Genomic DNA, 10,551 nt, shown 5'->3' with positions numbered 1-10,551 from the left:
ATTTAAATTGTTTTTAACTTTCGTAATTCACCGTTCAATTGTGCAATGGTGATTGTATTTTTGTAAAAAGCTCTGTGCTGTTTTTCCTATGTAGCATTAATTACATTTGAAGCAATAATTGTATACCGGAGATAAATCAAATTTATATAAACAGATAAGATTTACGTGTAAGTTAGAGTTTAGATTTTAACAACTGTAATAAATTCTACATGATAGAAACAGGAAGCAACTTTTGAACTTGATGTAAACACTAATTAAAACATTGAAATAACATTAAATATTTAATTTCATCATAGAATCATAGATACATCCGCAAGGCATCTATCGTGGACATTATCCAGTTAAAAACTAATATTGCTGCTGCTGCTCTAAGTTCTTCAATTTTTTTGCCTTCAGAAGGGACAAAAAAAACAGAATGGTCGATTTTAAAGTGAATATTTGAGTTAACATAATAAATTCGTTAATTAATATGTACTATTTTAAAACTGTATAACTTTGGGGAGGAAAGAAGTAGATTTATTAACTTTGTTGAATAATATTTACAAACAGTGTGTGCAAAAGTATCACTCCGGTATTTAAAAAACTCTTTTTAAATTATAATTCTCATCGTACTTTTTGTTATCCACCTGTTAATGAAGTCTCCTTTAAAAGATTTACACCATTAGTTTGGCAAGTTCCCAATTAACTATTTCCTAAATTATTGCTATCGTTTAGGCTATTTATGAACGAATTAATGAATGGCTGAATTTAATTAGTATTGGAAAAGGAATATCAGAGGAAAAGATAATAATTTTTTCTTGATTTTTATCTTTCCCGAAAGTCATTCTATATAGTTTTACGTTGAAATAATATATACTTTTTTTTTAACTAGCTGTTTTGTTTGAATTAGTTTCCATAGGATGTACTATTATTTTGTAATGTTTGTACCAAAGAAAGGACTTTATTCTGGTGAAGCAAAAGATAAGGAAGCCAGATAAATAAAGTATCTTTTGAGATGTGGTGTTACAGGAGAATGTTAAAATTACTCGAATGGGTCAAAAGAGTATATCTTAAATAAGGATACAGGTGATATCTTAAATAAGGAAGCCATTTATATATATATTAAAAAATAATAATTTTTTTTTGGAAATTGTGAAATATTGATTGCATGAACAACTCAACTGATTAATTTAAGAATTTAGTTTTTCGTTAGATTTTCATTAGTTAATGAACAATAATAATTAAGTTGGCTAAACTGATTCCACAATTTACAGAGCTCATAACAATTGAGAGACTATTACAATACGGACGTAGTCGCTTAGACTTTTGACGAATAATAAAATGACGATCAATTGTTATATATATAATTCAATTATAGTAGTTTTATCATTTTAATCATAATTATATTCCTCTTGAAATGACAGAATAGCCGAAAGCGCTGGAGGAAGTTAAACTGGAATTTGGTAAGCTATTTTTTTAAATTATATATAATAATTTAAATATACAAACATTTATATTAAAGTTAAAATTTTTCGGAGAACTAGTACACTTGACGAAAAACTGTTTATTTTTCTTTTACTTTCACCCTTCTGGTGAGTAAGTAGCGTCTCGGCATTTGTGTTTTGTGCGAAGGTCCCCCGGTTCGAATCCTGGTCAGACATGACATCTTTTCATACGCAACCAATTTCCACCGGGCTAATGACCACTAATGTTGATGTCCGCTCTTTTATAAAAAATATTTTTGTTAACTACATATACAATAATATAACAGAGTGTACAACAAAATTACGTTGTCTCATATTGTTATCATGAAATTAGGTTAATTTTGTGTTACACTATTTTGCTATTTATATAAAATAACATTAAAATAGTAATTTCCAATAACTTTTCCAACTTCAACGGAAAAGAAAAGTTATGTAAATTTTTCCCTTTTTTACTTCCTTGTACGAAGTAAAGGAAGTACTGTGATCGCGAAAAATTTCGGTTTTCAGATTTCAACGGAAGTATCTATTTTTACCATCCCTGAAAACATTTTGACTAGTTTCGGCGGGACGTATATATCCCGCATAACTCAAAAACGATTAACCCGAAAATATGAATTTTTGATTTTTTCTAAACTGCAGTAATAAGCCCTCATTGAGTGCTTTACAACGATATATCCTAAGTGGTTCTTGTTTTCATTGGTTCCAGAGTTATAACCAAATAAAACTTTAATTAATGAATTTTTGAATCTTATAAGGGGGAGACACATCGGTTCGAATCTGACTTGTTCTTTTTTTTTAATTTTTTTTAAATTTAAATATATTGACTTATTATTAATTATTAACCTCTGATTGTAAAAAGGTTTTACAATAAATAACAATTCAATAATACAATAAAAAAAGTTATTAATGAAATAAAATTTTACGTACTTTTCATTAAAAAAAATGTGTTTATGTAATTTAAATAGGCGTTCAAGAAAGTCATGTGTGTCTGTCCACGTCAGATTTTCTTTATTTCTTTTGGTGTCGCTTATACTGGGCAAAAACTAAATTTTTCTTCGATTAGACCAAAATTTTCATACATTTTTTGGAGAGAAGAGTTTTTTAAAAAGATTTTCTTGTTAAATATTAATTAGAAAATTATTTTATGAGAGATATAACATTTTTAAGAATTTTTGTGCAAAAAAAAAACTTTAAACATACTGTTCATAAATTTATTTTTTTAATAGGGTTTCCTTCTACTGAACAGTTTATTTTTCTAATTTATTCTTGAATAATAATTTTAAGCAAAATCTTTCAGAAAAAAGACGTAAATAAGATAAATTAATGCATATTTCGTAGGAAATTATTATTATTTTTCCTTTTGGTGAGTAGATGCTACAAGAAATGGTAGATAAGAAATGTACAAAGAGAAATATCAGGTAATTTTAATTGTTGTCAGCATATATGTATTCTTAAAATTGTATACGTACTTTTTACGTGGCCAATATAAATAAAAAAAAAGAAAACTAAAGGTCTATTTCTAAAGGTTTCAGTCGTGCAAATAGAACTTATAGAGGGGTTACTGATTTGAGTTTATTTACGGATGGCACTAGAAAATTCTCTTGAAATCTTATTACTAACATCATAATGAGTTCTTTTTGTGTTGCATCGAAGAGGAAATATAATCTTCTGACGCATTTTATACGTGTAGAGAATATTGGCGCTTGTGACTTAGGTTAGCGCCTTGTTACGTCACTGTGACGTAAATTATTTTCTTAGCTCTTTGTTGCGCATTATTGCTCTCCTTATTAAATAAAACTAGCTGGCTTTAATAATAATAATAATAGTAATATTGTACGTAATTTATTTATTATTTTTATTACTCGGCAATTTTTTCGTGGAATAAAGAACTTTTTTCATTGTGCAGATAATATAACATAATATAAAGTTACGACAAAATTATTTTTTTTCTAATCCTTATCACAGATAAAAGGTTAGTTATGGATTACATTAATTTTATTTCAGGTTGTAATATTTTACAACATTCTTTATTTTGAATCAGTTTTGGAATAATATAATAAACTTTAATACAAAACAAATCTATAATTAATATAAATTAAAGTATAAATAAACTCCAAATTAATAAAACATTTAGCACAAAAATATTTAATGTATTTAGCACAGAACTCATACGATCTTTGTTCCTTCAACCTTTGATAAATATCAACGGTAATTCGAAATTTTGTGTTAATATCTTGACATCCCGATAACCTATGTTCGAATGGCCAAACGAATTGTAAATATCGGCTGTACAAAAAAGGATATTGGGTTTTAATTTGTTGCAATATTTTTTGGAGGAGATGCCCAGTGTTGATTAAGGCTAGAACCAAAGCAAAAAAAAAAATAGTTTTAGTTGCGCACATGGCCGTATATTGATTTCCTATCTTTTCGTTTAACAACGCCACTACTAAAGATCCCGAATCTGAACACTAAGCTTTCTGTGTTTTGGTGTTTATTTAATGTCAATCTGTAGTTACAGTTTGGTCGGCATGGACCCAGTGATAGAGCTTTTTGATTGCGTCGGCCTGTGTCGGGAGGTAACCTAATCTGACCCTGTGTGATATTATCACTCTATTATCTACTAATCTACCCGAATTGAGGTACAGTATTGAAGCTTCCATTACATTAGCTTTAGCTTCCATTACTTCAGACATTCTGATCGAAGTAGGGACAAATTCTCCTATCGGTTAGACGTGTGCCTCGTGACGAAAGGTCTTCAGATCTTCGTATTTAACAATTGTAGGGAAAAACTGTACGTGTTACTCTTCCATTTTATTCCCGATTCATTACTGTAATTCAGAGTTAGATAACTTTAAAATTCTATTATTATTTTTTGTTCACTTTGTTATAAAGATTTCATGAACTTTGAAAGAAAATAGAATTGTTCGTTTGAGAAACTCGATAAATTTTCGAGGTATAGTAGTTGTAAAAAACGGCAATCTAACTCTTCATTCAATTTATGTGTTATATCGATATCTTTATTTCTGTTCATTTTAAATTGTTGTTTTGATTAAATTGAAACGCATAAGAATATTCTCAACAACAAATAATGATTGTTTTTTTTAACGTACGACTGAAATTATACTGATGAGAGTCTAATTACGAGTACTTCCTTCCTTTATAAATATAACTGTGTATTTTTTTCCAGCTACATGAGGACTATTGTTCATAGAGATAGTAGTTACTTCTTTTTAAAAACACTATTGTTTCTATTGTTTTAATAAGCGGTTTAATTTTTAGTTAATAGTAAACAATTATCATACGAAGTTCGGTAAATTTATCTTTGTTTTACTATATATATATATATATATATATACATCGAAAATTTGTTACATGTATAGATTAAAAACATTGAAATATTTTACTTATGAGAAAATTCTGGTAATTTCATAAGTATTTCGGCAAATTTAACAATACAAACGAAAAGTCCAGTACGTAGTGAAATATGAGCAAGATGTTGATGAAAAATTCGGATCCAGGAATGGAATACGGGATTTATCATCATGAGGTTTATTTTAAATCGTTATGCCGTGCTTTATTTTAGTTTTTCATGTACACACTTGAATAAAATCTTTTTATTTGACTACTGCACGGAAAGTAGAGAGTTATGAGACATTTATTTAGGCTTATATATAAAAATATGTCCATGTCAGTGTACATGAATCCTTGTAATCACAAAACGGCTAGACCAATTTTCATGTGACTGACTGTAAACGGTTTTTATACTAGCGATACTGAAAACTGGATGATTTTTAAAAAAACACTAATGTATAGGAACAAGATACCATTTATTCCGAACCGCAAAAACGAAAATGTTTTGAAAGTTAAACTAGTAAAATAAAAGTACTTGAAAGATTTAAATAATAGTATTTAAAAAATAATAAGCATGTATATTAATTTCGTGACACGAGACAAAAGACATTCCCAAAACCGGCAGAACTATTACTAAAAATAATACTCATCCCTTGTCTGGCTTATTCAGAAAAAAATATTGAAGTTGATTTCCGGTTAATTTCTTTACCGAGGTAAATGTTACTTTTGCAAGTTAAAATATCAATAACATTAAAATAAAATATTTTGTTGGGTACGTACTGTCCGAACTCTGCCAGGCTTCAGAAAATCTTACAGTTGTAGTCTTCCTCGAAATTTTTAATTACAACGCTGTATTTGCTTGATTGAACAGATATAATGGACACGAAAAGTTTTTCTTGGCGTATTCATAATTGACGATCTGATTTTATTAGCAAAATACGTTGATGAAGTATTAAACTTGCCATAATGAACTATCGGCATCCGCAATATACGAAAAGAAAAACACAACTGGCAGGAGATCCTATTGAGAAAAACGACGTTGAAATAAATTAGTATCTTTATATTAAAACCACTGTGTACATTAGGGTGTATAATATACTGTCTCGATTCAGTAACGTATTAATTTTTAATAAATGAATAAAAATTATTTTAATAGATAAATTAAATTGAATAACAGGAATTATTAAAAAAACATAATAAATAAATGGTGATGGAAAAAGCAAAAGAAAATGTTATATTTGTTAATAATAGATACAGTTTGATGGGATTTTGTCAATTCAATCTCAGTCTTGTTTAATACAGTAAATTATAACTTAAATTGAAAGGAATTACACTGTTTGAAAAAAAAAATCTATACTCAAAAGGGAGATAATGTACAGAACTAACGCGGTAGAAATTTGGTAGAACGTTTAAAATAACACCTTTTTACTTATTAATTCTATTTGTGTTCCCTGGATAATCTATGAATTGGATGCTAAATCTTTTTACTCTTCATCTTAATGGCTATGTACAACTTGTTTTTTTACAATAATCCTAAAAAGAATTAATTAAAAAGAAACGCTTATAAGTATCTGTAAATTTTGTGTCCAACCAGTATTGCAATTTTATAACATTTATATTACATCACTGTGTAAATAATGTGATACGATGTGAAACGCAAGCAATTTAGTAAAAAAATTATCATGTTTTTTTCATAAATATTAAAGTTGTTTATACATTTAATATATTGCATCATCATTCACGATATAATAAAATAGTTTACTTAACGGTATGATAATCAGAACAGGAGTGACTACTAAATCATAAAATCCTTCACGTCATAACATGTTATTTTTCTATTAATTTCATCGTCATATTTTTTATTTTAAGTAAATAAAAATTGTAACGTAATTACTACTCAGTAAATCCAGTTATAATGGGAGTAGCTTTTTCACAAATTGGAAAGATAAAGCTTGTACAAGGTAGCTGCTATTTGTAGGTGGTACATTATCCCTTCCAGTGCGTTGACAACGAGATGCAAGATCTATTACTTTTACCCTGTACAAGTTTTTCGGGTTATAAGGTGTAGTTCAGAAAGTACCGTAATGAGACTTTGTTGTACAGTACTTTTGCCAATGCTATTTTTCACAACTTTAACTTTTTAAAATAAAAAATAAAATCTGATGTGACACCACATGACTTCCTTGTATGCCTATTAAATAATACATACACATTTTTTTAAAGTAAAAAGTACATCAAATTTTATTTCATTAATAACTTCTGATTTTTGTTAGTTTTTTATTTTGTTACTACTAAATTATTATTTATCGTAATTTTTTTTTACAATTAGAGGTTAATAATGATTAAGAAATCAATATATTTAAATTAAAAAAAGTTAAAAAATAAAAAAAAGGAAATGTCTGATTCGAACCGATGTGCCCTTCCCTTATAAGATTCAAATATTTCATTAATTAAAATTTTATTTGGCTATAACTCTGGAACCAATAAAAATATGTACCACTTATGATATATCGTTGAAAAGCTCTCAATGAGGGCTTACTACAGTTAAGAAAAAGTCCAAAATCGAATAAATATTTTTTTGATTTTAGACTATTTTGGACACTTTTGGTCCAGTCGATTGCAATCAAAAGAGGAGGTGCACCTCTAATGTTAAACACAAAATTGTCCTAAATACAAAATTTCAACATCTATGACTAAATGTTTTTGAGTTATGCGAGCGAGATACATACGTACGTACAGACGTCACGCCGAAACTAGTCAAAATGGATTCAGGGATAGTCAAAACGGATATTTTAGTTGAAATCTGAAAACCGCCATTTTTCGCGATCACAATACTTCTTTTACTTCGTATAACAAAGTAAAAAAACGACGTAAGAAATTAAAAACAAAGAAAATAATAATATTGGTTTAGTTATTGTTCAGATTTTAGAACTTTCTGAAAGGAGTGCCAAATTTAAAATAACCATCACAACTTACTATCCCTTAATTTGGACCCGATTTTGATGTCAAAGTTTAAGAATGTTTTTTTCCGATTTGGCCGATTTAGGACGTGAAGTAACATTTTGCTTTTATTTCTATCTCTTTCGGGCGTTTTCTTTCCTGGTAATTCATTTCGCTTTGATCTGCCTTCTTTCTTCTGATCAGACGTTTCTTTTTTCTCCTCGAACCCTTGAAATTTTGTACCAGTTTTCCGAACTTTAATATGATCTATCTTAGTACTACTAATCCTTCAAGTATTTTCATTTTTTTAGGTGAACCAATGAGGTTTATTGATTTATGTTCTTTTTTTGTAAATGTGGTTGAAGATTTCCTTTGTGAGCCTGTTATCATTCTTTATTATCATAAATAAGTTGGCCGAAGAATTTTATGTTTTCTGATAGAATGTGACATTTTCTCAGTTTCATTGTATCTGTAAAGATCTTTATTACTTCTGAATTTATATTTCTCTATTATTATACGAGACGTTGTCTCTAAAGTAAAGACAATTTTATTTTTTAATAATTATTCTGAAAACTTTATAAATATTTTTTTATTTCTCTTAAACTACATACCTAATACTACTTTTCTACACAATCGCCATATGAATTTAAGACATTATCGTAGCGATACACTAGCTTCAGTATACCCTCGTCGTATTGTTTTGCCGCCAGTCCATTTAGCCATTGATTAACCCGCGAATTACTTCCCGCCCAAAAATTACTTCAATTTCTAAAACAAATGGTAATGAGAAGGAGCCAAGTCCAGACTATACGTGGGTGATCGTAAATTTTCCATCCTAATGTTCTCAGTAAATCACCTGTCCGACCCGCAACATGTGGACGTGCATTATCGTGCAGCAGGACGACGTCGCCGATTTTGAATGGCGTACTAAGAGTAATCAAAAACTGGCCCATCTGTTGAAGAGTGACATATATAAAAAATAAAACTTAAAATCTAATTGAGATTAGTTTCTTTTATTTTTATTAACGCAAGTTAAAAACAGAAAAAAAAGTTCAAATCGATCGGTTCTTAAGCGACCGAATGTCGATAAGCATTGTTTAGACTTGTGAGAATTTATTTTTCACCGATCAACTATTTTATATTGCTGCGTATTCAAATCCACTTATAATTAATTATTCTTGTATTGCATTGTATAGTTATGAATTAAAAATACTAGGATGCCTATCTTTACCCAATAATTCCCGATTAATAAACAGAATTTTATCTATCGATTGTTTAACAATGCCTAACTATAACCTTTATGAAATATATTTTTACACAGGCTACTAATTTTGTCATTATACTAATGACGTTTAACATAAATTACAAAATGCATTGTTCATTATCTGTGATTGTATGAATCATTCTTGTAAACACGTCATTTACTAATTCTATGCTCATTTTATTAACATACTGAAACGCAAAAAGTTATTTTCGGAATCATTAAACTGATTTCATTGAAATACTATTTACAGGGGACGGAAAATGGGAGTCATTAAATTATCATTTGCGGATTGCTTATAATTAATTACGTAAAATAATATATATACATAGAAAAAACTGAAATATCATTACTTCAAAAATTACATTTTAAATATTTTACAAATGAAGTCGTTTTTTATCAGATAATATCAATAAATACTATACTTAGTACAATTTAAAACAAAATAATTTATTGGTGCATGCACTAACCAAAATTATACTAGGAATCTTAATCCTGAGATACAAGTTACACCAGAAACTGGCAAACGTAATCTCAAGTTAACAAGTATCCCCTAGCCAGGCTTACAAAGAAAAGTGATCTCCCGTTGCCTTATTAATTAAAAAAATATTTTGTTACACATTACTATATTAAATCCACAAAAATACAGGAAATGTTTAGGCGTACAATTGACAAATTCACGCTGCAAATATTGGCTTTGTATTTTCCGAGAATACTATTCTGATCAGTTTTACTTGTATACGAAGTGCTTGTATACAAGCATCACATCCTTAAGAAAGATTATTTCAAATAATACCGTAATGCAACAAATTGTTAACGTATTCCCTTTCTATTGTGAAAGAATTCGTTACATACATTGCTTCTACTTAAGTGATATGTCAGAAGTATTGTTTGTAATTTAACGCTTAAAATTGTAATAATAAAAGTTCAGTTTAAAATGAATTTCTGAAAGTGAAATGTAACTAGGTAAGTGTAAAAACTTTCTTAGGTTACTGTGTTTTACTGGGAAAAAGAAAAAGAAATTTATGGTGTTATTGTATTTCAATAATCATCAATGTACAATTAGGTTGTGTTTTCAACTCTTGTTTAATAATTTACATAGTTTAAGAGGAATGTGTTTGTGCGCGCGTACATGAGAAAGAGAAGTAGATTGAAATATATATATTACATAGCAACAGTGAGAGATAATGAACGGTCCAAGCCCTACAGCGTAGGCGTAGCTTCAGTTGAACACATATTATTTGTAAGAACAAGTTTATTATATTTCATGTAAAATAATATTTTAAAATTAGAATTTTAATATCTTTCTGCAAAAATTAGAAACTTAAATTTACGACAACTTTCACCCGGATTTATTAAGTGTAATAATGCTCATCGTAACAGAATACAAGAAAACGTCTTCCAAATAAAAAATATATTAAAAGATTTTACTGAAAAAAAATTATATGTTTTCAAAATCGATTAAAAAGGACGTTAAATTATAAATTTCGTTTAATTCCAAAATAACTCATTTTAATTACATTACTTCAAAGTAAT

General features: G+C 28.3%; 1 long non-coding RNA gene across 1 annotated transcript in view; it reads left to right on the top strand.

Annotated features, from left to right (window-relative positions):
• The first annotated feature begins 1,282 nt into the window (after window positions 1-1,282).
• The window catches only part of LOC142326681 (uncharacterized), a 29,163-nt gene continuing 19,894 nt past the window's right edge, over window positions 1,283-10,551 (top strand). Inside the window, exon 1 of the long non-coding RNA XR_012756839.1 lies at window positions 1,283-1,442. This is a non-coding gene — a long non-coding RNA (uncharacterized LOC142326681). The remainder of the gene's footprint in view (window positions 1,443-10,551) is intronic.

Source organism: Lycorma delicatula, chromosome 6, assembly GCF_047948215.1.
Source record: "Lycorma delicatula isolate Av1 chromosome 6, ASM4794821v1, whole genome shotgun sequence".
NCBI classification, from domain to species: Eukaryota; Metazoa; Arthropoda; class Insecta; order Hemiptera; family Fulgoridae; genus Lycorma; species Lycorma delicatula.
Note: the sequence above shows the minus strand (reverse complement) of the source record. Positions and strands in the feature narration are given on the sequence as shown.